Source organism: Papio anubis, chromosome 6 (assembly GCF_008728515.1).
Source record: "Papio anubis isolate 15944 chromosome 6, Panubis1.0, whole genome shotgun sequence".
NCBI classification, from domain to species: domain Eukaryota; kingdom Metazoa; phylum Chordata; class Mammalia; order Primates; family Cercopithecidae; genus Papio; species Papio anubis.
In genome coordinates this window covers 21,859,918-21,887,281 of record NC_044981.1, presented here as the reverse complement: position 1 = coordinate 21,887,281, position 27,364 = coordinate 21,859,918, and the positions used below count along the sequence as shown (strand labels likewise).

Below are 27,364 nucleotides of genomic sequence, written 5' to 3'. Positions count from 1 at the left end.
TGTTGAAAAGGGTGCCCTTTCTCCACTTTATGTTTTTGTTTGCTTTGTCAAAGATCAGTTGGCTGTAAAGTATTTGTGTTTATTTCCGGGTTCTCTATTTTGTTCCATTGGTCTATGTGCCTATTTTTATACCAGTACCATGTTGTTGTTTTAGTGACTATGGCCTTATAGTATAGTTTGAAATCAGGTAGTATGATGCCTCCAGATTTGTTCTTGTTTTTTTGTTTTGTTTTGTTCTGTCATTTGTTTTTTGTTTTTGAGATGGAGTTTCACTCTGTCACCCAGGCTGGAGTACAGTGGTGCGATCTCTGATCACTGCAACCTACACCTCCTGGGTTCAAGCAATTCTCCTGCCTCAGTTTCCCAAGTAGCTGGGATTACAGGCGCCCGCCACCACACCCAGCTAATTTTTGTATTTTTAGTAGTGATGGGGGTTTCGCCATGGTGGCCAGGCTGGTCTTGAACTTCTGACCTCTAGTGTTCCAACTGCTTCACCCTCCCAAAGAGGTAGGATTACAGGCGTAAGCACCCAGCCCAGATTTGTTCTTTTTGCTTAGTGTTGCTTTGGCTGTGTGCGCTCTTATTTGGTTCCATGTGAATTTTAGAATTGTTTTTTCTAATTCTGTGAAGAATGATGGTGGTATTTTGACAGAGATTGCATTGAATTTGCAGATTGCTTTTGGCAATATGGTCATTTCACAGTATTGATTCTATCCATCCATGAGCATGGGATGTGTTTCCATTTGTTTGTGTTGTGTATGATTTCTTTCAGCAGTGTTCTGTAGTTTTCCTTGTACAGGTCTTTCAACTCCTTGGTTAGGTATATTCCTAAGTTTTGTTTTGTTTTGTTGCAGCTATTGTAAAAGGGATTGAGTTCTTGATTTTATTCTCTGCTTGGTCACTGTTGGTGTATAGAAGAGCTACTGATGTGTGCACATTAATCTTGTATCTGGAAACTTTGCTGCTTTTTTTTCTTAGACGGAGTCTTACTCTGACGCCAGGCTGAAGTGCAGTGGCGCAATTTAGGCTCATGCAAACTCCGCATCCCAGGTTCAAGGGATTTTCCTGCCTTAGCCTCCTGAGCAGCTGGGACTACAGGTGCATGCCACCATGCCCAGCTAATTTTTACATTTTGGGTAGAGACAGGGTTTCACCATGTTGGCCAGGATGGTCTCGATCTCTTGACCTCGTGATCCACCTGCCTCGGCCTCCCAAAGTGCTGGGATTACAGGCGTGAACCACCGCGCCAGGCCTTGCTGAATCCTTTTATCAGTTTTAGGAGCTTTCCAGAGGAGTCCTTAGGGTTTTCAAGGTATGATCATATCGTCAGCAAACAGTGACAGTTTGACTTCCTCTTCACCAATTTGGATACCCTTTATTTCTGTTTTCTGATTGCTCTGGCCAGGACTTCCAGTACTATGTTGAAGAGGAGTGGTGGGAGTGGGCATTCTTGCCTTGTTCCAGTTCTCAGAGGGAATGCTTTCAACTCTTCCCCATTCAGTATTATGCTGGCTATTGGTTTGTCATGAAGGCTTTTATTACATTAAAGTATGTCCCTTGTATGGGCGATTTTGCTGAGAGTTTTTTGTTTGTTTGTTTGATAGGGAATCTCGCACTGTCACCCGTGCTGGAGTGCAATGGTGCAATCTTGGCTCACTGCAACCTCTGCCTCCTGGGTTCACACGATTCCCCTGCCTCAGCCTCCTGAGTAGCTGGGATTACAGGCGCATGCCACCACACCCGGCTAATTTTTTTGTCTTTTTACCAGAGATGGGGTTTCACTATGTTGGCTAGACCAGTCTTGAACGCCTGACATGGTGATCTACCTGCCTTGGCCTCCCAAAGTGCTGGGATTACATGCGTGAGCCACCATGCTTGGCCTGAGAGTTTTAATCATAAAGGATGCTGGATTTTGTCTAATGCTTTTTCTGCATCTATTGAGATGATCATGTGATTGTTTTTAATTCGGTTTATGTGGTGTATCTCATTTATTGACTTGCATATGTAAACCTTCCCTGTATCCCTGGTATGAAACCCACTTGGATCATGGTGGATTATCTTTTTCATATGTTGTTGGATTCGGTTAGCTAGTATTTTGTTAAGAATTTTAACATCAATGTTCATCAAGGATATCGGTCTGCAGTTTTCTTTTACGGTTACGACCTTTCCCAGTTTTGGTATTAGGGTGATGTTAGCTTCATAAAATGAGTTAGGGAGGGTTCCTTCTTTCTCTATCTTGTGGAATAGTGTCAAAAGGATTGGTACCAGTTCTTCTCTGAATGTCTGGTAGCATTCTGCTGTGAATCTATCTGGTCCTGGACTTTTTTTTTGGTAATCTTTTAGTTACCATTTCAGTCTCGCTGCTTGTTATTGGTCTGTTCAGGGTATCTAATTCTTTCTGATGTAAGCCAGGAGGGTTGTATTTTTCCAGGAATTTGCCCACCTCTTCTAGGTTTTCTAGTTTATGTGCGTAAAGTTGTTCATAGGAGCTTTGAACGATCTTTCGTATTTCAGCGGTGTCAGTTGTAATATCTCCTGTTTTGTTTCTCAATGAAGTTATTTGGATTTTCTTTATTCTTGGTTAATCTTGCTATTCTCTCAATTTTATTTATCTTTTCAAAGAACCAGCTTTTTGTTTTATTTATCTTTTGCATTTTTTGTTTGTTTGTTTGTTTGTTTCAATTTCATTTAGTTCTGCTCTGATCTTGGCAATTTCTTTTCTTCTGCTGGGTTTGGGTTTGGTTTGTTCTTGTTTCTCTAGTTGCTTGAGGTGTGACCTTAGAATGTCAGTTGGTACTCTTTCAGTCTTTTTGGTGTGGCACTTAGGCCTATGAACTTTCCTCTTAGCACTGCCTTTGCTGTATCCCAGAGGTTTTGATAGGTTGTGTCATTACTGTCATTCAGTTCGAAGATTTTTTAAATTTCCTTCTTGATTTCATTTTTGACCCAATGCTCATTCAGGAGCAGGTTATTTAATTTCCATGTATTTGCATGGTTTTGAAGGTTCCTTTTGGAGTTGATTTTCCAGTTTTATTCCACTGTGGTCTGAGAGAGTGCTTGATATAATTTCAATTTTCTTAAATGTATTGAGGCTTGTTTTGTGGCCTATCATATGATCTGTCTTGGAGAAAGTCCCATGCGTTGTTGAACAAAATGTGTATTCTGTGGTTGCCAGATGAAATGTTCTGTAAATATCTGTTAAGTCCATTTGTTCCAAGGTATAGTTTAAATCCATTGTTTCCTTGTTGACTTTGTCTTGATGACTTGTTTAGTGCTATCCTTGGAATATTGAAGTCCCCCACTATTACCGTGTTGCTGTCTATCTCATTTCTTAGGTCTTAGTAATTGTTTTATAAATTTGGAAACTCCAGTATTAGGTGCATATGTGTTTAGGATTGTGATATTTTCCTGTTGGACGAGGCCTTTTATCATTATATAACATCCCTCTTTGTCTCTTTTAACTGCTGTTGCTTTAAAATTTGTTTTGTCTGATGTAAAAATAGCTATCCCTGCTCACTTTTGGTGTCCATTTGCATGACACGCCTTTTTCCACCCCTTTACTTTAAGTTTATATGAGTCCTTATGTGTTGGGTGAATCTCCTGAACTCAGCAGAAAGTTGGCTGGTGAGTTCTTATCTATTCTGGGGTTCTGTATCTTTTAAGTGGAGCATTTAGGCCATTTACATTCAATGTTAGTATTTAAATGTGGGGTGCCCTTGCATTCATTATGTTTTTGTTGCCTGTGTACTTGGCTATTTTGTTCTTTGTTTTTACTTTTTAACATGTATTTTTGTTTTATAGGTCCTGTGTGATTTACGCTTTAAGGTGGTTCTGTTTTGATATGTTTCCAGGATTTCTTTCAAGATTTAGAGCTCCTTTTAGCAGCTCTTTTAGTTGTGGCTTGGTAATGGCGAAATCTCTCAGCATTTGTTTGTCTGAAAACAATTATATCTTTCCTTCATATATGATGCTAAGTTTCACTGGATACAAAATTCTTGGCTGGTAATTTTTTGTTTGAGGAGGTTGAAGATGGGGCCCCAGTCCCTTCTAGCTTGTAGGGTTTCTGCTGAGAAATCTGCTGTTAATCTGATAGGTTTTCCTTCATAGGTTACCTGGTACATCTGTCTCACAGCTCTTAAGATTCTTTTCTTTGTCTTAACTTTAGATAATCTGATGACAATGTGCCTAGGCGGTGATCTTTTTGCAACAAATTTTCCAGGTGTTCTTTTTGCTTCTTGTATTTGGATGTCTAGGTCTCTAGCAAGACCAGGGAAGTTTTCCTCAATTATTCCCCTAAATATGTTTTCCAAGCTTTTAGAATTATCTTCTTCCTTAGGAACACTGATTATTCTTAAGTTTAGTCATTTAACATAATCCCAGACTTCTTGGATACTTTATTCGTATTTTCTTATTCTTTTTTCTTTGACTTTGTTGGATTGTGTTAATTCGAAGACCTTGTCTTGGAGTCCTGAATTTCTTTTTTTTACTAGTTCAATTCTATTGCTGAGATTTTCCACAGCATTTCACATTTCTAAAAGTGTGTCCAAAGTTTCCTGAATTTTTGATTGTTTTTTTCTTTAAGCTATATATTTCCTTGAATATTTCTCCCTTCACTTGTATCATTTTTTGGATTTCCATTTATTGGACTTCACCTTTCTCTAGCCCCTCCCTGATTAGCTTAATAACTAACGTCCTGAATTCTTTTTCAGGTAAATTAGGGATTTCTTCTTGGTTTGGATCCATGGCTGGTGAACTAGTGTGACTTTTTTGAGGGTGTTGAAGAGCTTTGTTTGATTATATTACCAAGTTTAGCTTTCTCATTCCTTCTAATTTGAGTAGGCTCTGTCAGAGGGAGGGTCTAGGGCTGAAGGCTGTTGTTCAGATTCTTTTGTCCCACGGAGAGTTCCCTTGATGTAGTACTCTCCCTCTTTTCCTAGGGATGTGGCTTCATGTGAGCCACACTGCAGTGATTGTTGTCTCTCTTCTGGGTCTAGCCACCCAGCAAGTCTACCTGACTCTGGGCTGGTCCTGGGGATTGTCTGCACAGAGTCCTGTGATGTGAACCGTCTATGGGTCTCTCAGCCGTGGATACCAGCACCTGTTCCAGTGGAAGTGGCAGGGGTGTACAATGGACTCTGTGGGGGTCCTTAGCTTTGGTGGTTTAATGCTCTGGTTTTTTGCTGGTTGGCCTCCAGCTAGCAGGTGGCACTTTCCAGACAGCATCAGCTATAGTTGTGTAGAGAGGGACTGGCCCTAGAACTCCCAATATTATATGTCCTTTGTCTTCTGCTACCAAGGTGAGTAGGGAAAGACCATCAGGTAGGGGTGGGGCTAGGTGTGTTTGAGCTCACTCTCTCCATGTGCAGGTCTTACTGTGGCTGCTGTGGGGGATGGGGATGAGATTCTCAGGTCACTGGAGTTGTGTACCTAGGAGGATTATGGCTCCCTCTGCTGAGTCATGCTGGTTGTCAGGAATGTGGGGGAAAGCCGGCAGTCACAGGCCTTACCCAGCTCCCCCGCAAACTGAAGGGCCCGTCTCACTCCCATCACGCCCCCTGCCAATAGCCCCAAGTCTGTTTCCATGTACAGGGCACGACGGGCTTGAAAACTTGCCCTGGGCTACCTGCCTCCCAGCTGCAAAAGAAAAAGGCTTGGTTCTTCCCCAGCCTGTGGTGTCTATACACTAGATTTGCACTGTCCCCCAAGTTCTGACCAGGAGGCTTCTTGTCCTGTTCAAATTGTTACAAAGTTTGGCTAGAGAGTTCCTTCTCCCAGTGGAGTTTTACCTGCTCCTCCTCTGGTCACCTTCCCAATGGATCTCTGTGGTGCCAGGCAGGAATGGCCTGCTAAGGGACACAGCGAGCTCCCAGGGCCCTTCTGCTGCTTCCTCTACCCCTGTATTTCACTCGGCTCTCTAAATTGACTCAGCTCCAGGTAAAGTCAGAAACTTCTCCCACAAACAGACCTTCAGCTCCAGTGGGGGTGTGTTTGGGAGAGGAGGGTCTCCCTTTCCCACTTCCACAGTTAGGGCACTCACAGTATTTAGGGTGTCTCCTGACTCCTGCAGGAGCAGTCCACTTCCTTCAGAGGGTCTGTGGGTCCTCTCGGGATGGCTGGTTTTTTCTTGCAGTCTATCTGGAGCTAAAATTCACAATGCGAGCTTCCGCAAGCTGCTCTGTCTGGAGCTGCAATCTAGTCCTGCTTCCTGTCCGCCATGATGATCCAATGCCAAGAATTACTCTAGACGCTCTGACTCCTAACACATAATCCAAAAACCACCAAAACACCATTGGGCCAAATCCAAAATGCTTCTAATAGGGCTGAATCATAGAGCACTGCATTTAACAGCACTATCACTGAACACTGTATGACAACACATTTAAGGTCCTGAGGCATCGTCTCTACCCATACTTTTTTTTTTTAATATTTTTTTCCAGATGCCCCATCTATTGTCCCAACCATACGTACAGTTCAATAAACAGGGTAACAAAGAAGGACTGACTTTGTAGACAAGGCTCAGGATTATACACTATTCCTAAACCTTTTTTGATCATTCCAGAACTTGCCATCTCCCCACTTCCATGGCTGAGTAAGTAAGTATATCTTCTGCTTCACATGATTATTTTAAATATCAAATTTTAAATTCACAGAATTGCAGAGTTCGAGCATTTCCAAAGTGGGAGAGAGCCTGGGAATCAACTGGGAAATACTCTCTGTCACAACTGAAGAGACCAAAGCTCAGAGACTTGAGTGACTTCACCAAAGCCACACGGCTAGAGACCAATCCATCAACCAGCCAAACTGAAACACAGAGACTAAACACCCATATAAGCAAAATTTACTTTCCCTTTTCAGCTAATTTGTATGAGAATACATTATAAATAATTTCAAGTTTCTTTTTAAAAATATCTGAACTCACGCATTTAAAAATTTTTAAAAATATATTCCAATCATTTAATGGGGTAGTTAAATGGAGTGTTTTTATAACCACCTTTCTAAACTAAGCACATGTTGAAACTCACTGGACCACCCAAGTCCAAAATCTAGTTATGCCATTTAATGTTTATTTGGTTTGTTTCTAAATGTGTATTTAAGTGTCAGAGTCATAAAGAGAAGAATTAATGATAATCGATACCAGATCTGCAACCATGGGACTCTTCTTGGGTTTGCAGTATTTAGTGAAGTCAACCAAGGGGGAAAAAAAATGCATTCTAAAAGGAGAAAACTCTGCATAGCACTTTAAAGCAAGTCCCCAGCCACATGCTGTATTCCAAAAGCAGAATTATCCAAAGGCCAAAACATGATCCTCTGAAAGATACCCACGGAAAGGAAAATGTAGAGATCTTAGAAGCGCGGGGAGGTGGCAAATGAGATTTAATGCCAGGAAAGAATACACTTTGTGCCCTCTGATATCTTTAAAACTACATGTCACAACTCTAGACTCCAAAATGAAGTGCAGACAAATTTAAAAAGACCCAAAAACAAAGGATACGTTTACTTACCAAAACGTGCAGATGGTTCATATTCCTAAGGAGTGTTTGCAATTTATCTAGATCTCATAAGACAGCTTCACAAAGAAACAATATCATAAACAGCGATTAGGTTTCCAGACCAGCCTATAGAAACATTTTTAGAGAGTCCCTATATACCTAAAGTAAGAAATCCCATAAGATATAGAACCTAAGCAAGAAAGAGGAATGAAGGGCCTACAGCAGAAAAGAGGAGAAAAGAGGCTTTGTAGGGTCAGAAAGGAAGCCTGTTTCCAGTTACCCTTCTCCTGTGTTTAAATTAATGGGCAATCAGCACCCGTGCTCCCCTTTGCCTCCTCTCCCTCCTGTTCTCCCAGCCCTCGTGGGAAGAAGGAAGAAACAAAGGCAGAGGTGTTGCAATGCCACCTGCCCATGCCTCTGATAGGCAATAAAGCCAAATGAGCAACCAGTACCTGGGACTCAGGGAGCAGAGCAGGAAATGAGAAACTGCAGAGGTTGTGGCAGAAGGGCAAGCACAGAAAACCCTACAACACCAACACCTGAGGCTACAATACCCCAGGCAGTCTCACTGAGTGAGTTGTTCCCAAGCAAAGGACTTCAGGAAACCAGGCACACGTACAGAAGAACAACGAAAGTAAACTTTGGTTGCCCCCTTGAGAAGTTAGAAAATGCTTCTAGAAAACAGAACATTTCTTCTCTAAAAATGAGTCAGGGGGCCGGGTGCAGTGACTCACACCTGTAATCCCAGCATTTTGGGAGGCCAAGGTGGGCAGATCACTTGAGGTCAGTAGTTCAAGACCAGGCTGGCCAACATGGTGATACCCTATCTCTACTAAAAATACAAAAATTAGCCAGGCATGGTGGCTGTGATCCCAGCTACTAGGGAGGCTGAGGCAGGAGAACTGCTTGAGCCCAGGAGGCAGAGGTTGCAATGAACCAAGATCGCACACTGCACTCCAGCCTGAGTGACACAGTGAGACTCCATCTCAAAAAAAAAAAAAGAGTCAGGGTACAGCCCTAGGAAGAGGTGCTAATCAGGCTAGCATGACGCAAGTGACAGAGCCTAATGCGTGTCACACTAAAAGGAGTAATGTTCCATAATAGCACTGTGAACACCTAAATCCAAGTAATTATCTTGATACATTTTGCATTGTGCACTACAGTAAGAATATACAAAGGGTGACCCATCACAACCGAAAAGTCGAAAATTTTGAGCACACGGATTGGGCAGGGCCTGGGATTTATTTGATTGGAGTCCCAGCCTAAAATAGTGAAAGTCCCCTTAAGTAATCACATTATCTAACTGCAAGATTTAAATGTAGTTCCTTACTGATAAAATCCATTGCACAAAACCTACCAACCAATAAGGTAAGAGAGGTCATGAGTTTGAAGCATGAAGCCAATTCAAAAGAGAAGTTCTAGCTCAGAGAAGACACAATGGAGTCCTCATCACCAGGTCCACGGTAATAAATACCCTTCCCTGCTAAATCTCAGTACACCTCAAACCAGCGTTCTTAAAACAGAACTACATTTGCCTTAAAACTATACCCTGGGCTGGGCACAGTGGCTCACTCTTGTAATCCCAGCACTTTGGGAGGCTGAGACAGGAACATCACCTGAAGTCAGGAGTTCGAGACCAGCCTGGCCAACATGGTGAAACCCCACCTCTACTAAAACATAAAAATTATCTGGGTATGGTGGCACGTGCCTGTAATCCCAGCTACTTGAGAGGCTGAGGCAGGAGAATCGCTCAAATCTGGGAGGCGGAAGTTGCAGTGAGCAAAGATCATGCCACTGCACTTCAGCCTGGGCAGCAGAGTGAGACTGTGTCTCAAAAAAAAAAAAAAAAAAATCCGTATGGCCTGGTTTTTCAAAAATATATTGAGTCAAAATTAGTACTACTCAATGGGCTGAAATTAGGCTCAGCTTAAGGCTGCATGCCTTTGCACTTGAACAGCTGGGCTCCACCCCTTCAGTCCCTGCCTCAAAGAGGAAAAGACTTCAGACAAGTCAAGGCAGAGGAGATGTGTGCACCAGGCAGCAACAGAAAAAACTATTCCGGGTGATTATGATATCCTCCAGGCACCCAATTCTGAGACCACAAGGAGTGACGATTTACCACGTGTTGTGGGAACAGACTTGGGACTGAGATTGACATGAGTTAATTCAACTGTGGCACTCAAATCCACATATGCACAACCATTATGTAGTCCTGTGGCTCCAGCAAATCTCAAGATAATGAGGGAAACAGTGCGACACACAGAGAAAGGCACTGGACTGAATCAGAAGACCTAGATTTTTCTTATTGACTCTGTCGGCTAATCTCAAGGGAGGGGGCAAATCACACTCTCTCTGGGACTAAATTTCCTCATCTGTAAAATAAAGAGCAGATGCTCTTTTCTGGCACAGAATTCTCACTGACACAGAAACTGAAATTCAAAACCATTTATATGTCCCCCTATGTCTAGCACAGGGAGCCCCTAGGAGTTTTTAGCCGGCACGTTCGTGGGCTTCTAAGAAGACTTAATACAGTGGTATTAGCAATGGGCCTAGGTAGGAAGCACTATTCTTATGACCCTATCAAAATATCATCTAAAATGAAAACGCAAAAAAAGAAAATTCTGTTTCAACCACTTCACACTCAAGCACGTGCAGGGTGAGGGCCATCAGCTCTCTTCCTCGGTGCCAAGAATCAAGTCTCTCTCAACATGTAGCAAAGTGAACGCTTCCCAAAACCCTTACTATTGATGCAATGTAGTTGCATCATTTCAAATTTCTCATCAGATTGAACTCTCTGGCAGAGGACTCTCAGCAAGATAACTTCATTCCACCTGGCAAGCCACTTAAGAGAATGACAGGAGCACCATTCTTGTGTGGTGTTGGGACCTGTGTGTGTGACCTGTCTTCCTAACTAGGCTCCCAATAGCTTTGGGGCAAGGAATAAGCCCATCTCTATATTAGGGATGGCATTTAACAAGGTGACTCAATACCTGTTAAGCAATAAAAACATTAGTCTGCACAGGGCCTGAGGTGCAGCCTACAGTGGTGGCTCAGTTCTTCCATGGCATCCTGTAATCTCTTGAGTGGGTGAAGACTGTCCCGGAATGCCTTCCCTTAATAACTTTCCATCCCATTTCCACTCTTTCTCAATCTCTCCTTCCTTTATCTCATTCTGCCAATACCTAGATTTGAACCTCCCACTCAGGATGAAACACAGATGGGACAGTTGTTCTTTTCTCCCTCTCTACCCTCAAGCCTGATATGTTTGCTTCTAGGTGTAATTTGAATTCTGAGTCATCCATCAAAGATGGGATCTCTCATAGTAGGAGGTAGAAAAAGAAAAAAAGTTGGCCAGGCGCAGTGGCTCACGCCTGTAATCCCAGCACTTTGAGAGGCCAAGGCAGGCAGATTACAAGGTCAAGAGATCGAGACCATCCTTGCCAACATGGTGAAACCCCATCTCTACTAAAAATACAAAAAAATTAGCCGGGCGTGGTGGCATGCGTCTATAGTCCCAGCTATTTGGAGGCTGAGGCAGGAGAACTGCTTGAACCCAGGAGGCAGAGGTTGCAATGAGCTGAGATCGTGCCATTGCACTCCAGCCTGGGTGACAGAGCGAGACTCTGTCTCAAAAACAAACAAACAAACAAAAAAGTCACTCCAGATACTTTTCTTTTCTCCAAGTCCTAAATCTATACAATCCGATTTAAATTGAACTGTTCTTTCAGACCCAAAGGAAATGGGCAGTTGGCCAAGATGATAGCACAGCCCTAGCAATTGGGCACAAAGAAATAGTCACTCCGTGAGAGGGTACCTGGGTTTTATCACAACTCAGAAAATGCACTTGGGAAAATTGAGCTGGATCTGGAGAACCACTTGGTCCTGCAAAGAACTATTACAATGAGAGTCTTCACGAGACTATCACCTCCTCACTCCTTTATTTTTCAAACCTGAAGCAACTTTCACCTTCTTGTTCACCAACCTATTATCCTCTCTCAGCTTCAAAAGCTAACTGCCCAAAAGCTACATTTTCTCCATGAAGCCAATTCCGAATAGCATTCCCTAGGAGTGCTCTGCTTCCAAAACTTAAAAGGAGCCAAGAAATCTCAAGCCTCTGAGATTTAACAGCTTTGTGTGGTATGCCTGAATTGCCTACTCTCTTTAAATCAAACCATAATCCCCCTTTAAAATCTTGACAGTGACAGAAAAAAGGATTATATAAATGATAAAACCTATGGTGCTGATACAGGAAATCCTGGATCCACTTCTCAGTTCATTCACTGACTTTCTGGAAAACATTAGGAATGATATTTTGTATCTATTTCTCCCTTTGTAAAGTAGCATTTTATTAAGCTGTGTTGACATGGTATCATAACGCTTACAGTCTTCTACTTGGAGGATGGCTCCTTCAACTCAGTAGTTATAAGCATCTCTCAGTGTTCCTTTGTCTATCATATATCTTTTAGGTGTTTCAGGAGCTGTCCCACACACTGTTGACAATGCAAACCCAATTTTTAAAATGAAGATATTTCCATTTGTGTACAGAGGCCATGCAATTATCACAAATAATTCACTTAAGCAAACACCTACTGCCTTGAGTCATCTTTTCATCTTTACATACACTTCACACCATACATAATGTCAAGGGCTCCAGGCCTAATAACAAAGCTCCTAGAAGCTAAGTACTTAATACCAACTCTTCTGGGATGAATTTGGATAGAGGATGAATATCTGATATCATAATGAGGTAAAAAGGAGAATCTGAAACTGGGTTCATTTGAGTGTTATCCTCTCAGTGGGCAATTAACATGAAATGGTCTTACTTTAATCACATCAAGGCTATCTTTTCTTGAGACAGGGTCTCACTGTGCCATCCAGGCTAGAATGCTGTGGTGTGATCTTGGCTTACTGCAACCTCCACCCCTCAGGCTCAAGCAATTCTTCTGCCTCGGCCTCCCAAGTAGCTGGGACTACAGGCATGCACCACCATGTCCAGCTAAATTTTGTAATTTTTGTACAGACAGGGTTTCTCTATATTGTGCAGGCTGATCTCAAACTCCTAGACTCCAGCGATCTGCCCATCTCGGCCTCCCAAAGTGCTGGGATTACAGGTGTGAGCCAGAAAGCCCCGCCCCCAAATGACTACTTTTTTTTTTTTTTTTTTTTAAGTTTTGCTCTTGTTGCCCAGGCTGGAGTGCAATGGCATGACCTCAGCTTACTGCAACCTCCACCTCTCTAGTTTAGGCAATTCTCCTGCCTCAGTCTCCCGAGTAACTGAGATTATAGGCACCTGCCACCACACCCAGCTAATTTTTGTATTTTCAGTAGAGACAGGGTCTCACCATGCTGGTCTCGAACTCCCAGCTTCAGGTGATCCACCCACCTTGGCCTCCCAAAGTGCTGGGATTGCAGGCATAAGCCACAGTGCTCGGCCCCAAATTGCTATTTATAAACCCCTTTCCCATCTGTAATGACACCTTAGGCAGATCTCATAATTTAGGGGTCATACTTTTGGTGATTATATTCCTGATCAATTTCCTTTTTTTTGAGATGGAGTTTCGCTCTTATCACCCAGGCTGGAGTACAATAGCATGATCTCAGCAGACATGCGCCACCACGCCCGGCTAATTTTGTATTTTTATTAGCAACATGGTTTCTCCATGTTGGTCAGGATGGTGTCAAATTCCCGAACTCAGGTGATCCACCTGCCTTAGCCTCCCAAAGTGCTGGGATTACAGGCGTGAGCCACCATGCCCAGCCTGATCAATTTACATTTTTATTCTCAAATTCAATTTTGGTTTTCTGTAAGTTCCTGCCTTGGTCAGGCACAGCTGTTACTTGGACTCTAAACAGGAAGGGCTGGGTTATAGCCTTTTACACATTTCTTTCTCGTTCCCCCGCCTCCAGTGTATCCTCCTCCCACGAGGAACTGGTAGGGAGAGAAAGGCAAATGTCTCCCTGCATAAGTGGCCACGATTGCGTCTCTGGATAATGCTGGCTGGGATGTGAATTCCTCTGAGGGTCTTATGGTAGCCCCTCACTGCACAGCTTCCCTGATATAGGTCTGGCTCCTCCACCCACCCCTTGGCTCCCATTACCAAAAGCCAGCCACTTAGGGATAGTTCCAACAAGATGGCTCAGGACCAACTGCCATTGCCAGTGTCCACTTCACCCTTGGAGACCATGCGTATCCTTGCCAAACTAAAAGGGAGATATGTGGGCTGCTCCATTGGCAGTCCTCTTCTTGCTGTTCTTCATTCTCTTCTCCCAACCCAGAGAGGCATAGGGGCAGGTTGGCAAGTCAGCCTGAGCAGTCACTCAACCAGAAAATCCAATGCTTTTTTTTTTTTTTTTGAGACAAAGGCTGGCTCTGTCACCCAGGCTGGAGTGCAGTAGCGCGATCTCGGTTCACTGCAAGCTCCGCCTCCCGGGTTCACACCATTCTCCTGCCTCAGCCTCTCAAATAGCTGCGACCCTGTAGTCCGCCACCATGCCCGGCTAATTTTTTTTTTTTTTTTGTATTTTTAGTAGAAACAGGGTTTCACCGTGTTCACCAGGATGGTCTCGATCTCCTGACCTTGTGATCCGCCCGCCTCGGCCTCCCAAAGTGCTGGGATAACAGGCGTGAGCCACCGCACCTGGCAGAAAATCCAATGCTAATGCTGCCTTCCTGCAGGCACCCCAATCCTCATGGCAAGTGTCTCTTGGAATTGTCTCTCCCATGTCCCCTCTATAAAGCTGAAGAGACTTTCTCCTCCTCAACCCTTCCCCAAAGTTCTATGCAGACTAGAAAAGGCTGGGGGTCAGGGTAGGGGTGGTAACTGATGGCAAAAGTTCAGTCTCATGAGACTGAAGAAGTGTTCATATCCTCTTGTTTTCTTTCATTCATTCATTCATTCATTCATTCATTCATTCATTCATTCATTTGAGACAGAGTCTTGCTCTGTTGCCCAGGCTGGAGTGCAGTGGCGCGATCTTGGTTCACTGCAACCTCCGCCTACCGGGTTCATGTGATTCTCTTGCCTCAGCCTCCCTAGTAGCTGGGATTACAAGTGCCTGCCACCACACCTGGCTAAATTTTGTATTTTTAGTAGACACAGGGTTTCTCCACGTTGGCCAGGCTGGTCTCGGACTCTTGACCTCAAGTGATCCGCTCATCTCGGGTTCCCAAAGTCCTGGGATTACAGGCATGAGTCACCACACCCAGCTGTTCAAAGCCACTTGTTTCAGACAGAGCCCTATACACCTATTCTAAGAATAGAAGATTAGAAGAGTAGAACTCAACTATTATAAACTTAATGGTAAAGAATCACCTATTTATCCAGCCATTTAAAACTAATGGAAACAAAGACATGATGAACTCTTGGAAATAAATCTTGTGCATTTGAAAGGTTCCATTCTCAGTGGCATACAAAATACAATGTAGCTCTTAATTCTACTTATTAATTACATTGATCAAATCCTCAGCATTCTTATTTGGTATCTGTTTGATGTGTGATACACTGACGTGTCTGAGTACTCCTTAAAATTGCGTGGTTTTGGCCGGGCATGTGGTTCACGCCTGTAATCCCAGCACCTTGGAAGGCCAAGGCAGGTGGATCACGAAGTCAGGAACTCGAGACCAGCCTGGCCAATATGATGAAACCCTGTCTCTACTAAAAATATAACAATTTGTCAGGCGTGGTGTCGGGCGCCTGTAGTCTCAGCTACTCAGTTGGCTGAGGCAATAGAATTGCTTGAACCCAGGAGGTGGAGGTTGCAGCGAGCTGAGATCCCATCACTGCACTCCAGCCTGGGTGATGGAACGAAACTTTGTCTCAAAAAAAAAAAAAAAAATTCCATGTTTTTGTTGATTTCTCTGTTTCTGGTTGAAACATTATAAATTTTACTAATAGGTTATTCGATATATAAAATTTCAATATTACAACTTCTGTTTCCGTTATTTAGAAAGATTATTTCAACTGTATTTTATATTAACATTATTTTGAACTGTGAAAGTCAAGGCTACTTTAATGAAACAAACCTTTAAATTGAAATAATTTTAAATAATGAAAGAACCTAATTCATTTTAGTTTTTTAGTATTTTTAAGCCTGTCCTAAACAAAGTACGTTTGGACAAAAGTTTTATATTTGTTACAAAATATATTGAAAAGATGGCAATAAAATATGTTAACTTTCAAGTTTCCAAAATCTATCCTTAACTTATCTCAATTTACCTTTACAGCCACCCCAAAATTTTTTACCTCCCTTTTAAAAATGTAAACATTAAAATACTAAAGGGTTTAAAAGTTGTACCACAGGTAGCGAATTAGGTTTGCTAAATATGAGATAGAAAACTTTTCCTGTATCTCAAGATCCTGGGAAAAAAAAAAAGATAAAATAATACACTTAATCAAGTGAACTTTATTTTATGTGGAAGATAAAGAAACTTGGCCAGTCTCCTTACATTAATGTCTAGATTCCAAAAGAGGTTGCAAGAAATAGTTCATTTCCCAGGATTCAAACAGTATAGTACTTTTAAATATATCCAAAAATTATTCTCTATATCACTACACTAAATAATTTTGGAGAATAATAGTGAAACAGCTAACATTTGTACAACACATGGTAATTTTTGATATCTAGCAATAGCATTACACTTTGCCTCACGTTATTGTCCCTATTTTAGAAATGATGAAAATAAACTTCTAAGTGATTAAGTAATTTACCAAAGTCACACAGCACACAGCTAAGAAATGCCACGTTTGGGATTCAAACCGGTCTTCCCACTTTTAATCCTGCACTTTTTTTTTTTTTTTAAGACGTCGTTTCTCTCTTATTGCTCATGTTGGAGTGCAATGGTGCTACCTCCAACTCCTAAGTACAAGCGATTCCCCCACCTCAACCTCCCAAATAACTAAAATTATAGGCAGGATTACAGGCATGCACTACCACACCCAGCTAATTTTGTATTTTGAGTAGAGATGGGGTTTCACTATGTTGGCCAGGCTGGTCTCGAACTCCTGACCTCAAGTGATCCCCCGCCTCGGCCACCCAAAGTGCTGGGATTACAGGCGTGAACCACCACGCCCGGCCTCCTGCACTGTTTTCACTGTTCTCCTACGTGCTTAGCATATTGCCTGAAACAGGTTACTCGCTCTTTTTAGAACTTGCAAAGCTTTCTCTTCTTTTGTTTTCATTTATGTATAATTTTTTCTTTTTCTTTTTTTGAGACAGGGTCTTGCTAACACCCAGGCTGGAGTGCAGTGGTGCAATCACAGCTCACTGCAGCCGCAACCTCCTATGCTCAGGTGATCCTCCCACCTTCACCCTCCCAAATAGCTAGGACTACAAGCATGCACCACCAGGCCCAGCTAACTTTTGTATTTTGTGTAGAGACAGAGTTTTGCCATGTTGTCCAGGCTGGTATCGAACTCCTGCGCGCAGGCAATCCACCCGCCTTGGCTTCCCAAATTTTGGGATTATAGACTTGAACTACCATGCTCAGCCACTTTGCAAAGTTCTTAGGTATACCTTATCTCAGCTGATCTTTTTAGTGGTCCTATAGATAAGATCAATATGACGTCTATTTTTAAAATGAGGAAATTGAAGCTCAAAAAAGGTTAACTCACTTGTCAAAGGTTTTCCAACTAGAAAATAGCAGAGGGCACTCAAGGCCAGGCTTCTGACTTCTACTTTAGCGGAAATTTACCCCTACTGTCCCACAGACCTTTCACATTTTACAGTTTGTGTTCTTAAATTTTGATGCAAGAAAACAAGGAATTTTTTTTTTTTTTTTTTTGGGATGGAGTCTTGCTCTGTTGCCCAGGATGGAGTGCACTGGCACAATCTCGGCTCACTACAACCTCCGCCTCCCAGGTTCAAGTGATTCTCCTGCCTCAGTCTCCCAAGCAGCTGGGATTACTGGCGCATGCCACCATGCCCAGCTAATTTTTGGGTTTTTTTAGTAGAGACGGGGTTTCACCATGTTGGCCAGGCTGATCTCAAACTCCTGACTTTGTGATCCACCTGCCTCAGCCTCCCAAAGTGCTGGGATTACAGGCATGGGCCACTATGCCCAGTCGAAAACAAGGAAATTAAGAGGAGGGAAGATGAGTTAGACAAGGCCTTGACTTGACTCCCAAGAGTTCACCAACCTGACAATCCACATGAAAGCACCCACCTTTCCTGCTACCTGATTGTGGGCAGCAAGAGATGGAAAGTGGGGAGGAGGAGAGGAAGGGGCAAAATAAGACCTGAGCTATTTAAAAACAAAAAAACAAGGCACCAGTCGGGCATGGTAGCTCACATCTGTAATCCCAGCACTTTAGGTGGCCGAGGCAGGCAGATCACCGGAAGTCAGGAGTTCAAGACCAGCCTGGCTAACATGGTGAAACCCTGTTTCTACTAAAAATAACAAAAAATTAGCCGGGTGTGGTGGTGGGCACCTGTAATCCCAGCTATTCGGGAGGCGAGGCAGAGGAATCGCTCAAACCCGGGAGGCGGGGGTTGCAGTGAGCCAAGATCACGCCATTGCACTCCAGCCCGGGCAACACGAGTGAAATTCTGTCTCCAAAAAAAAAACAAGGCACCACAGGAAAAGGGAGACCACTGCAGCTCTGGGCCCAAGAAGACTATTCATCTCTGAAGCAAGAGAGAAGAAACTGAAATGCCTTGGCCAGAAGCAAAGAGAGACTCAAAGCAAAATGAGATAGTGCTATGGTTTGGACCTATGTCTTCCTCCAAAATTCAAGTGCTGGAAATTAACCCCCAAGGTGATGTAACGTATTAAGAGGCAAGACCCTTGTTAGGTAATAGGCCATGAAGGTGCCATCATCATTAATGGGATTAATGGCCTTATAAAAGAGGCTCCAGGCCAGGCATGGTGGCTCACACCTCCCAACACTTTGGGAGGCTGAGGCAGACAGATGACCTGAGGTCGGGAGTTCAAGACCAACCTTAACGATATGGAGAAACCCTGTCTCTACTAAAAAAATACAAAATTAGCCAGGTGTGGTGGTGGGCACCTGTAATCCCAGCTACTCAGGAAGCTGAGGGAGGAGAATCACTTGAACCCAGGATGTGGAGGTTGCGGTGAGCCAAGATCGTGCCATTGCACTCCAGCCTGGGCAACAAGAGCGAAACTCTGTCTCCAAAAAAAAAAAAAAAAAAAAAAGGCTTCAGAGAGCTGCCTCCCTCTTCCACCTCTTCCACCATGTGAGGACACAGCCAACACAATCATCTGCTTCTGCCCTTCTGCCTTCAACATGCAAGGACACAGCAACAAGGCACCATTTTAGAAGCAGAGGCTGAGTCCTCAACAGACAGTGAATTTGCTGATGCCTTGATCTTGGACTTCCCTGCCTCTAGAATGATGAGAAATAAACGTCTGTTGTTTATAAATTACCTAGTCTGAGGTTTCCTGTTGCAGCAGCAGGAACAGACTAAGACAGACTGGGACAGGGAGGCTGCAGGAGAAGTTCTCAGGATTCTCTGAAGATGTCAAAGGGAGCCCCCATATATGGCCAAGGGATAGGAGCTGGCAGCATGGAGATCCTGGGACCTCCATCCAGGCAGAAGAGGCCGTGGAGATGCCATCCATGACATTGGGCTGAGGGACGAGGCCCTTCTGGAGGCAGAGGATTGAAACTTAATCAACATATGTACACTTCATCAGCCTCGACCTCACAGACCTAAGCCACTGCTGGCAACCAGCCTCTACATTTTAAATGTATTACTCCTTTTATAAGGGGAAGAAAAGGAACATGTTGACTCACTCATTAGCTGCATCATTTGAGGCTTCAGACCTCAAGCAGCAGCCCAGGAACTTAAAAATCTTTTATTTTTTTTTGAGATGGAGTCTCACTCTGTCACCCAGGCTGGAGTGTGATGGTGCAATCTCAGCTCACAACTTCTGCCTCCCAGGGTCAAGCGATTCTCCTGCCTCAGCCTCCTGAGTAGCTAGGACTATAAGAGCCTGCCATTGTGCCTGGATAATTTTTGTATTTTTAGTAGAGACAGGGTTTCACCATGTTGTCCAGGCTGGTCCCCAACTCCTGACTTCATGTGATCCACCCACCTCGGCCTCCCAAAATGCTGGGATTACAGGCATGAGCCACTGTGCCGGGCCGGAACTTAAAAATCTTGTATAGGTGAAGGACACCATTCATCCTCCTGCTGAGATGCACACATGCCCAGCAAGAAACAGCTAGAGCATGGTTCTCTACCTCAAGACCCCTTTGGGTCATTCATTTCTCCCTTTCAGATTAATATTTGAAAGTTGTGGGGGAGAAGCAGGATATGGTCTCCAGGTATCCATTTTTATAGCAGTTTGTTTTACAAACAAGATTTTCACCCTTCGATTAACTGAATAGGCATTCCACATGGACTACATGCCTCATCCAATCCCATTTCTCAGCCTCTATTTACTCTTTTGTGTTAATGTCATTTTTAAGTCATATTTGTCTTCCACACAATTTGAGAATCAGGATAAGACCTTATAATATCTCTGCTGGATCATTTGTCTTCGACTTCAACAGAGTCAAAATCAAGCCGGGCACGTAATCCCAGCATTTTGGGAGGTTGAGGTGGGTGAATCACTTGAGGTCAGGAGTTCAAGACCAGCCTGGCCAACATGGTGAAACCCTGTCTTTACTAAAACTACATAATTAGCCAGGTGTGGTGGCACATAACCTGTAGTCTCAGCTATTAGGGAAGCTGAGGCAGGAGAATCGCTTGAACCTGGGAGGTGGAGTTGCAGTGAGCCGAGATCATGCCACCACACTCCAATGAGGGTGACAGAGACTTCGTCTCACACACACACACACACACACACAAAACACAAAAAGTGGAGTCAAAATCACAATTATATGGTAGAGGGAAAGCAAGTTCTCTGCCCAAATCATTACCCTTTCTATATCCTACTGTAAATTAACTTCACTCGAAAACATCAAACAGAAGTGAGAGGAGGTGGTGCCTACGCCCATGGTGTCCAACCACCATCTATGGAATTGTGGTATTACATAGCTAAGATGGCGAGAGTGAATTACCAGAAACTCTGCACAGAATTAATACAAAAGCATTCTAAGATCAAACCACTTTTGCTAACCTGTGCTGCCCTCAATTTCATAAAACATAGATATGAAGAGTAAGGAAATTAAGGGAAGATATAAGTGTTCAATAACATTGCTGAATGACTGAAGTTTAATTTGTACAGTGCTTAACCACTTGCAAAGTTATCGCCCAACTAAAAGTCCAAAGGATTTTGTACAAGCGCAGAGCACTGGGTGGTTTCACCAGAACAGAATGAAAGTAATGGTTAATGCTTTTCATGGCATACATTCATTAAGACAGAATTCTCAAAAATGTGGGCAGACTCTGAAAGCCTGAAGTTTTAAACCCTGAACCAGTGTCAGAAAATACGTCATTTGTACTGATGGTGAAGAATGGGCAAGGAAGTGAAATGAGACTACTATTTCCAGAATGTCACACTGCTTTTGCACACTCTCAAATAGGCATCTGCTTGTGTGGGAGCTGTGATTCCCTCTCCCCTCCCCACTGTCCTCTAGTATTGTTTAAAAATGACAGAAGAAACAATAGCTAGCTCCACAGAAGTCATCCTCACAAGCCAGATGTCAAGTGAGGGCTGGCAACGTTGGGGCCAAATTACAAGCGATGGAGGCGGAAACAGTGGTGTGCCCCTTGGGTGGATAGAAGGCTTCATTAATGTCTGTGATAGAATCATGAACCACAACAGTGAGGTATTTCTGCCTCTGGCCTTTTTTTGGTTTTTGCTTTTTTTTTAGAATCAGGATCTCACTCTGTCGCCCAGGCTGGAGTGCCGAGGTGCAATGATAGTTCACCACACCTCGAGCGCCTAGCTTCAAGCGATCCTCCCACCTCAGCCTCCCAAAGTGTTGAAATTACAGGTGTGAGCCACTGAGTCCACCTGCCTTTTTAAGATATGTTTGAAAATATCCAGGAGAGCAACTCAGAAGTTAGAGTTTTAAAACATACCCATTTAGGCAGCTTTGTTTTCCATGCAGAAAGCCCAGGTTGGCTGATATTCCTGGAGGCTTCGTGCATCTTGGGAGGCGGCTGAGGTATTCCTTTTCTTGCTTTTAAGCGACTGACAGGCACTTTCCATCATCTTCCTGGTGGCTGAGTTGCTGAGGGATTTTTTTCCCCTCTTATAGTCCAATTTATGAAAATCCGCAGCTAGTTCGTAGCAGGTTAAGAAGCTCCAGGTGCTGGGGGAAGGAAAGCTCTCCATAATTAGAATTTTCTCATTGAAATATCGTTATATCCCTGAAATATTACAACTTGAGTGTCCTTAATTTTCCACAGATTTTTATTTTGCAATGTGAACGAGATCCTTAAGCTCAGAGAAGAATCATTTCCTAGGAAAAAGACTAGCAACACAGGTGCTCCATGCAACCACCTCTTTTAAAACACCAGTACTTAAGACACACAGACAGATTTTTACACATAATTCTAAGTTCAACAGACCAGACTCACGCACAGTGATGCACAAGAACGGGCTATGTGCCCACCCCTAAAGCGCTGCAGAAGCACACTCAGAATGAGTTCTGATGAGCAGGTGTTCCGGGCAGAGAAACACTTCTAGTCAGAACCGCCCTGAGTTTCAAAAACAGATTTTAAAGATCAATTTCTTGGTGCATGTTTTTTGTCTTTTTTTGTTTTTGTTTTTGTTTTCTGGAGATAGAGTTAAGCTCTTGTCGACCAGGCTGGAATGCAGTGGCACGATCTTGGCTCGCTGCAACCTCCACCTCCTAGGTTCAAGTGATTCTCCTGCCTCAGCCTCCCAAGTAGCTGTGATTATAGGCGCACGCCACTGAACCAGGCTAATTTTTTGTTTTTTGTTTTTTTTTTTTTTTAGTAGAGACAGGGTTTCACCATGTTGGCCAGGCTGGTCTTGAACTCCTGACCTCAGGTAATCCTCCTGCCTCAGTCTCCCAAAGTGCTAGAATTATAGGCATGAGCCACCGTGCCGGCATTTTAGTAATTTTAATAGAGACGGGGTTTCACCATGTTGGCCAGGCTGGGGTCACGAACTCCTGACCTCAAGTGATCCACCTGCCTCGGCCCCAAGTAGTATATTTTGATGTAGCTTTTTGATGCAAATATCAGATTATTGTACTGAGACAGGAATATTTTGGACTGATCCTTAAAAACCCATAAAATTTTAAGCTGCTTTTTAAAAAAACTACCCAAAAAAGACATCCATCAGACAACAACCCTTATCCTATACCCACTGGGTCAGGGCTAGGCTAAATCAAAGAAAGTTATGGAAATGAGTTGAGTACATTGCTTGCTAAATAAAACCAACGGTTACATTGTGATGAGATACATCTGGTCAACCCCTTCATTTTATAGGTGAGATTCAAAGGAGTGAGTGGCCTCCCCTGGCTAGAAAGTAAGAGAGCCAAGACTTGCTCATATTTCTTCTCTCTAAATCTATACCCTCCCCATGGTTTGATATTTCCTATGTGTCAGTGATATTTTAAATTCCTATTATGTGTAAGGTAGCTAGACTTTCTTTGCCCAGCTGGCTAAGCAGCATTAGCTTGGTCTTTCACTGGAAGCCTTATACACTCTTCTTTTATTTTTATTTTTTTTTTGAGACGGAGTCTCGCTCTGTCGCCCAGGCTGGAGTGCAGTGGCCGGACCTTGGCTCACTGCAAGCTCCGCCTCCCGGGTTTACGCCATTCTCCTGCCTCAGCCTCCGAGTAGCTGGGACTACAGGCGCCCGCCACCTCGCCCGGCTAGTTTTTGTATTTTTTAGTAGAGACAGGGTTTCACTGTGTTCGCCAGGATGGTCTCGATCTCCTGACCTCGTGATCCGCCCGTCTCGGCCTCCCAAAGTGCTGGGATTACAGGCTTGAGCCACCGCGCCCGCCTATACACTCTTCTTTGAAAGCACTTGTAGACTCTTTTTCAAATGCATTTGCACACTAATACGTGTATTAGTTTTTTATTGATACATAACAAATTACCACAAACTTAGTGGCTTAGGCAACAGGCATCTAACTCAGTTTTCTAAGACAGAAGCCCAGCACATCATGACTGGGTTCTCTGCTCAGTGTGTCACAAGACTGAAATCTACGTGTTGGATTGAGTTCTCATCTAAAGCCTCTAGAGGAAAAAAGCCCCTTAAAAGCTCATTCTTGTCATTAATAGACTCCAGTTCCTTGTAGTTGTAGGACTGACATCCCCACTTACTTGCTGGCTGTCAGCTCCTTGGGGCTGCCGGCATTCCTTGCCACACAGCCCCCTCCGTCTTCAAGCTCACAAAGGTGCATCTGAATCTCCCTCATGCTAAGAATCTCCAGCTTCTCTTTCCTCAAGCAGCAAGACAAAACTCTCTGCTTTTAGAGGGCTGGTGTGATTAAGTCAGACTCACCTGGATAATCTCCCGATCGTAAGGTCAATTATACTATAGAACATAACTAGTCAAGGGAGTAAATTCATCACAGTCACAGTTCCAGGGATTACTCAGGGTGTGTATGCAATACAGGTCTGGGAGTGAATCATGGGGACCATGTTAGAATTCTTCTTCCACACAGTGCTAAAAAGGGCATGTTTATATTTCCCCTAACTCTGCCAAACTAGAAAGCAATTATTCTGTCTGAAGTAAGAATGATGTAGTGGCATGGACACAATTTAGAAAGACCTTTCACAGAAACAAGCATGGTCTATGGCTTAAAACTTTCCACTTTAATCAGGCTAGCAATAGGGGTGGAAATCATAAAAACAGATAAATGAGAACAATCTGGGGATAAGAATGAAATTGCCGAGTGGGACAGTGGGGGTGGGGTTTAAGGAAGCAGCTTTCACAACTGTGACATATAACAGACTATAAGAACATGCTCCATGAAGACTGTGTCATCTATGTGCCCCGCCCTCCATCTTTGGGCTAAAGCATATAGTACTAGTTTCCTTAAAGCAGGGACCACATCTACCAACTATCAAGGACAAGCACAATGCCCAGCACATACTTAGCGCTCCATCAACATTGATTCAAATAAACTTGAGGTCAGAGGGGAATGTTGACACATGCTGATGATTCTGCTAAATTAGTCAGTGTTCTCCCCTCCCCCAACAATGAGCACTTAGCCAGAAAAAAAGTGAAAACAGAATTGGGAACTTCCTTTTAAAGATGAGTGCTACCTCAGTTCCCTTTATTTCGCCCCATCAAAATACTCCACTAAAATAAAACTAAAGGAGTTTCTCAGAATGTAGAAATCTACAAGGACAAGAAGACTGAGATGACAGCAGCAACAATATCATGAAAGCCAAAAAGCTGATTCATGGTAAGTAACTAGCATGATTTAGCGTGGATCCTAAATTAGCAGTGAAGAAAGTAGAACCATCCAAAGGATTCCCAGGACCTCCGAAGTTGGGATTTAGGTGAAGCCCGTGAGCAAGGCAGACTCTCAGGCCCCATGCCAGACCCATTAAATCAGAACATTCAGGTAAACAAATCTCAGACATGCATACTCACTTTATTTATTTACTTATATTTTTCTTTTTTTAGAGACAGGGTCTCACTCTGTCACCCAGACTAGAGTGCAGTGAAGAAATAATAGCTCACTGCAGCCTCAAACTCCTGGGCTCAAGCAAGCCTCCTGCCTCAGCCTCCTTAAGTAGCTGGGACTACAGGTTCATGCCACCACCTTGGCCAATTTTTATTTTTTGGTAGAGATGGGATCTTGCTATGTTGCCCAGGCTGGTCTGGAACTCCTGGCCTCAAGCAATCCTCCAGCCTCAGCCTCCCAAAGCACTGGGATTATTGGTGTGAGCCACTGTGCTGGCCCCATATTAAGTAGCACTCATTTTTTTCTCTTCTTTTTGTTTTAGGACCACTGAAGATTTCTTTAAAATTTTAATTGTGTGCCAGGCGCAGTGGCTCACGCCTGTAATCCCAGCACTTTGGGAGGCTGAGGCGGGTGGATCACGAGGTCAGGAGTTCAAGACCAGCCTGACCAACATAATGAAACCCCATCTCTACTAAAAATACAAAAATTAGCCAGGCATGGTGGCACATGCCTGTAATCCCAGCTACTCAGGAGGCTGAGGCAGGAGAATCGCTTGAACCCGGGAGGCGGAGGTTGCGGTGAGCTGAGATCGAGCCACTGCACTCCAGCCTGGGGACAGAGCAAGACTCTGTCTCAAAAAAAAAAAAAAAAAATTAATTGTGGGTGTATATCTATATCATAAAATTTACCATTTTAGCCTTTTTTTTTTTTTTTTTTTGAGACAGAGTCTCCCGCTGTAGTGCGGTGGCGCAATCTCAGCTCACTGCAACCTCCACCTCCCAGGTTCAAGCGATTCTCCTGCCTCAGCCTCCCTAATAGATGGGATTAAGGCGCATGCCACCAGTAGATGGGATTAAGGCGCACGCCACCAAGCCTGTATTTTAGCCATTTTTAAGGGTACACTTCAGTGGCATTAAGCACATTTGTTCACATTGTTTTTCTATCACCAGCAGCCTGCCACAGAACTCTTGAATTTGCAAAACAAACTCTGCACCCATTAAACAGTAACTCTATTCCTCCACCCCTGCCTCCAGGCAAGCTCTAAGCTACTTTCCATTTCTATGAATTTGCCTATTCGGAATATTTCATATTTTTGAGATCACACCGTATCTAACCCTCTGTGTCTGGCTTATTTGAGTTAGCACAGTGTCCTCAGATCCATCCATGTTGTAGCATGTGTTGTAATTTCCATCTTTTAAAGCTGAATAATCTTCCATTGTGTGTATCTACAATATTTTGTTTATCCATTTATCTAAGTATGGACTTCTTAGTTGGTTCTGCCTTTTGGCTATTAGTTGGATTTGTTCTTAAACTTTTTTTCCCACATTTTAAAAAGCTGCCTTATTGAGATGATAGAAGCTTTTATTTTGGTTTCAGGAAAAAAATATACATCCTTTCTGGAAATATGGGCCTAGGAGTTAACTGAAGAAACTAAGAGGGAAGGAATTATCATGCTTTTGAAATTACAGGTCCTTTAAGACCAAAGCAATAAAAATAGCCACATTCACCTTCCAAGATAACCCATATCTTCTGTTTCCCAACATGGCTGGACTACCCTCATATTCTCAGAGGGATGAGAAAAAAAAATCCTCTCATTATCTACCAGGAAAAAGAATGGAGAGAAAGCCCATCTGAATTAGTGAAAGCACTGAATTACAGATTTTTAGAGCAAAGCAATTTTATTACTTGCAACCTATGGGAAGCTAACAAATTGTCTGAGAAGCCCTAGGCTCCTATTTTAATGAACACAAGAGAATCATATATAATTACCATATCAAGTGCTACTATAAAAATGGAGACTTCTGAAGTACTTGAGGACACTTGAAAACAGTTTATACTCCAGGATTTTTAACACACCAGCACCACCACCACCACCACCATCACTAGGACGGTATTATTTAGCTCCTAATTTGCAGCACTGAGAAAGGTTTACAAACCAAAGATAAGCCTTAGCCCAATATTCAGGATGAATGGGTTTTACATAATTCAGAATTTAAAATTCTTTACTATGAACACATTTAAATAGAAAACTGAAAATACTTGAAGGAAAAATAAAAGCAGACTTCCAACTGGCTGGTATATTTAAACTAAGTCTAGATAAATACTTAGTTTATTTATTTGCAATCAACGAAATTACTGAGAAAAGAAAAAAGGAGAGAAATAATTCCCATGACACAAGACAAGCTTAGGGGAAAGAGAAAAGCAGTAACATGACCAAATTCTTATCATAGGAATAAGTTGATCAAAGACAAAGGGAAACTAGAAAACAATGAAATATCAAAAACCCCAATAAAATCCCTCAAGCTTGATAATGTTTTATGTTGGAAGGTTGTCTAT

At 43.0% G+C, this 27,364-nt stretch overlaps 1 long non-coding RNA gene across 23 annotated transcripts in view; it reads right to left on the bottom strand.

Annotated features, from left to right (window-relative positions):
* LOC110743051 overlaps positions 1–27,364 on the bottom strand; it is a 553,234-nt gene that overhangs the window by 342,475 nt on the left and 183,395 nt on the right. For 21 of the 23 annotated variants that reach the window (XR_004184220.1, XR_004184216.1, XR_004184225.1 and 18 more), the window contains one exon: positions 21,486–21,718. The exons of the other annotated variants lie outside the window; for them this stretch is intronic. This is a non-coding gene — a long non-coding RNA (uncharacterized LOC110743051). The remainder of the gene's footprint in view (positions 1–21,485; positions 21,719–27,364) is intronic. 23 annotated transcript variants of the gene reach the window in all.